Source organism: Oryzias melastigma, linkage group LG9, assembly GCF_002922805.2.
Source record: "Oryzias melastigma strain HK-1 linkage group LG9, ASM292280v2, whole genome shotgun sequence".
NCBI lineage: Eukaryota > Metazoa > Chordata > Actinopteri > Beloniformes > Adrianichthyidae > Oryzias > Oryzias melastigma.
Window position 1 is genome coordinate 31,404,428 of NC_050520.1, and position 4,443 is coordinate 31,408,870.

Consider the following 4,443-nt stretch of genomic DNA (forward strand, 5'->3'; position numbering starts at 1 on the left):
CGGATCCGGCCCTCCTGGTAATTCTATGCGGCCCTCCAGATAATTTTTATTGTTATTAACGTCCAGATGTTATCTTGTGCTCATTTCTAACTTGGATAATTTTGACAAAATATATTTTCATGGAGAGTAAAATATTGAAAGTTATTTAAGGTTTAAGTTGTTTCATTCTGAATAATATTCCTGCCTTTTTATAATTCATAATTATGTTAAAAAGTTAAAGTTTTTAAAAAAAATGTCATTCTGCTAGCTTTTTATACTATTTTGTCAATTATTAAGATTTTTAGGCTATTTTGGAGATTAGCTAATATTTCAGCTACATGCTAGCTGTTTTGGCTAATTTACGCTTTTTTCAGTTTTAAGGCTATTTTGAAATTTAGCAATTTTTTCAGCCACATTCTAGCTGTTTTGGCAAACCTAAGTTTTTTCGTTTGTTTGATTTTTTAGGTTAATTTGGCATTTAGATAGTATTTTTGCTACCTATCAAATTTTAGCTATCAATTTCAGCATCTTCAGAGGCCAAATTCAGCTTACAGCATTCACATGAGCATTATCGCAGGTAATACTATATATCTGATTCATAATTATGTTAAAAAGTTATGTTTTTAAAGTTTTAAACGTGTAGTTTTAAAGTGTTTAATAAATGTTTATCCTGTTCGACCCGTGACCTTTAAGGTGTGTTTTGGATTTTGACCCCTTGTGCGTTTGACCCCCCTGCTGTAAGGTCTAAGCTGCACCTTCATGTCCTCTAAACTTTCCCTCTTTCCTGTTAACAATGACCTTCTTATGAGGTGTTTAAAAAAAACTCCTAGTTGTGACATCTGACCGTGTCCAGAACCAGCTTCCTGCTGCCATCGTTTCTGCCTGCGGCTCTGTGCTCAGTACCAGTTTGTTCATTATTGACCAGTTTATAAAGCAAGAAGGCCACAGACAGACGGACCAACAGTGGGACAGAGGCAGATAGAAATGAGCTCAACTCTGCCGAGTTTATGCCACTCAATAGTTCGCTGGAGCTCCACTGGCATGTTTTCACTGATGCAACTGGATGAGCAGCTAAAGTCTTTCCTCCATCCTCTCATCCAAGCACACGTATAATTCAGGTAGGCTATTTTGAATTGTTTGTTTTTCCTTTGTGTGCTCTTGTTTTTATCTTAAGACTGGTCTCTGAACAGATTTCCTCCTGTCAGCTCGTTAAAGCAGAGAAGGCATTTAGGTTGAAATCTTTCCGCCAGCAGCTCCAGGCAGAGCTGATTCAATTAAAGCAACGCAGTCAGGGATGCAGCTTCTTAAGAGTGAACGTTGCTACTTCTGGAACCTTAAGCCTGATATCTGTAGGAGCAGCTGCGCTCAGTATCGAGCATGTCTGTTTTACTTTTATCATGCAAACGTGGCACTGGTAGGGGTTTTAAGCTTGTGGATAAATTACAAGCTTCTAATTTACTATAAACTGATAAAATCAGGCACAAAAACTTAGACATTTTCATTTGATCTTGTTTCTTCAGATAAAAATTAAATATTTTCAGATATATTTCCAAAAAACAATCAAATTCGATTTCAGTTTCTGTCCACTTCTAGATTGTTTCATTGTGACTGTCAACTAATGTAAAAGGATAAAGTATGAATTTGATGTCTTTATAGATTGTTCTTTAAGCATGGGATGCACCAATCAATAATCAAACTGAAAAAAAGCTTTTATTTTGTTAACCTTTGGATGCCTATTGATGCAAATATGAGTCAAACCACTTCAGCCCAAAATGATCTTAATTTAGCATCTTGAATATAAAAAAGTGAGTATGTTTTTTATAACTACTTAACTATGTCTATTGAGGCCACAAAAAAGAAGTTACGTATTCGCCCAGGTCATCTCTTCATGCCACTGTGCTATATTCCCATTTTGCCGACACACTCGTGTGAATTTGCATACTGACAGAGCACATGACCATGCGGTCTCGTGCGCGCATCCCTGCACCACCCATGTATCATGCAGGGACGGAAGTATGGAGGCAGGGAGAGCGCATCGATCGGCTCGTGAGGGTGGCCGCCTGCAGCTCTCGCTCCAGCTGCCCACTGGGTGTGAAGGACACCGATGTGACAGCACTAATTACAGAGGCAGGAAGCCGCAGCTACAAACCAACACAGCAGCAGGCAAAGCGGGCTTTGCCGGGCTGAACCTGCCCTCCACCAGCTCCGTTAGAACTTTCATCCCTCCGGGGAGGAGCTCGAGTAAATCTGAACAAAGCCAGGCATTGGTGCTGTCAACCAGTGTCAATCATTATAATAATAAGATTCCTTAACAAGGTTTATTAACACATTATTAAACATTATTAATGTGTTAGTAGCAGGGGTGTCAAACTCAATCACACAGGGGACCAAAATCCAAAACACACCTTAGGATAGACATTTATTGAACACTCTAAAACTACATTTTTAACTTCAAAACTGTGACTTTTTAACACAATTATGACCTAGAAATATAGCATTACCTGTGATAATGCTAGTGTGAATGCTGTAAGCTAAATTTGACCACTGAAGATGCTAATGCTGATAGCAGAGGATGTTGAAATTGATAGCTTAGAACGCTGAAGTTGATAACCAGCCAAAATATTAGTTAAATGCCAAATTAGACAAAAAACCTAAAAAAGAAAAAAAAACTTGGTTTAGCCAAAAACATCTAGCATATAGCTGAAAAAATGGCTGAACTTCAAAATAGCCAGAAAAACTTTTAAAAAGCCCAAATTAGCCAAAACAGTTTGCGTGTAAATAGCTAAACTCCAAAACAGCCTAAAAAACAAAACAAAACTAAAGCTAAATTAGCCAAAACAGCTAGCATGTAGCTGAAGTATTAGATAAACTCCAAAACAACCCAAAAAATCTTAGTAAATCCCAAAATAGTCCAAAAAGCTAGCATGATACCAACTTTAAAACTATAACATGTTAACATAATTACGAGTAATAAAAAGCAGGAATATTATTCAGAATAAATCAACTTAAACCTTAAATAACTTTCAATATTTTACTTTCCATAAAGATATATTTTGTCAAAATTATACAAGTTAAAAATAAGCGCAAGATAACATCGGGCCATTAATAACAATAAAATAAAATGATCTGGAGGGCCGGATCCGGCCCCCGGGTCTTGACTTTGACACATGTGATTCATAGGGTATTAGTCAGACATTTATTAGTAGAAAAAGCTGAATAAGGTTTATTAACATACTTAGTAAGATTAATTAAAACTGTCTGCAAAAGTCATATTAATAAACTGCTTACAAGCTTAATAAAAGTATTTACTGTCTTTGTCAACATTATATTGAGTGTTTTGCAGCACCTCCTTTCAACGTGTCCAAGTCATCTCCATCTATCTCTAAAACATCTACCATGAGCCGTTCCTCTTATCCAGGGGTCCCCAAACCACGGCCCGCGGGCCAGATCCGGCCCTCCTCCACATTTGGCCCGACCCCCCCAAACACTATCAGAGACTTTTTTTTGTTCTCAATCTGGCCAATCGACCAAGGAAAATAAATCCCCATTTATTCTTTAGCTTGAACACAATCATAATAAATAACTTGGGTCTTATCTTGTGCAACAAATGATAGGCACTTTTGAGCAATTGACTATGTTTTTGACACACATTGACACAATTTGAATTTAGATTATCTGTAAAATTCAGTGTTAACAATAGTTAGAAAGAATGTCTCACCAAAGAATGACAAATATAATGGTTTACAGCCTTTTTAAAAGAAAATAAAAGATCGATTCGTGGTGAGAACCCATCGATAATCAGTCGCAGGACTAAATGTCTCGATACATCGATGTTTGACACACCTCTATTCTACACTGTTCCTTTCGTTCTTGCTGACACTCTTTTGTCTCACATAACACCTATAGCCGTCCTCCACCCGTTCCAACTTGCTTGCACTCACCTTTACACCACCTTTACACTCTCTGATTGTTCTGATCCAAAATCCTTGAAGTCATCCACCGTCTTCCCTGTAACCTCACCGTTCTGCCCGAAATCCTCTTAGTTAACAACAGATATTCTAACCTCCAGCTATCTAGAAGTTCCAGTTCCTTCTGTCGTAGACGTTCTCCTGATACAAAGACACAACACAGACACAATTTTTCCTCTCTAGAAGCATCCTCAAAGCAAATATTGCCTCCGTGGTTCTCTTCCTCTGCATGAAACCTCAAATGTTCCGTTCTGACCTCCTCCACTGCTCTTTCCTGTGACTCGTCAGCTTTATTCCTCTGTAGTTGCCACTATTCTGCATATTTTCATTCTAAGAAATGCTCATCTGTGGAACCTGTCAACACCATGAACAACTTTCAACATGCCTTTGTTTGGCCTTGTCACTTCCAGCAGCATCTCTCTGTCCTCTTCTGTCCTCTCTGTGTCCTACTTTCCTTAGTCCACATGTGTCAAAGTCAAGGCCAGGGGGCCGGATC

The 4,443-nt window shown here is 38.2% G+C and overlaps 1 protein-coding gene across 1 annotated transcript in view; it reads left to right on the forward strand.

Moving 5' to 3' along the window:
* The first annotated feature begins 876 nt into the window (after positions 1–876).
* Positions 877–4,443, forward strand: part of slc4a5a (solute carrier family 4 member 5a) — a 52,257-nt gene continuing 48,690 nt past the window's right edge. The window contains exon 1 of the mRNA XM_024276201.2: positions 877–1,097. The gene's annotated coding sequence lies outside the window, so the exon portion shown is untranslated. The remainder of the gene's footprint in view (positions 1,098–4,443) is intronic.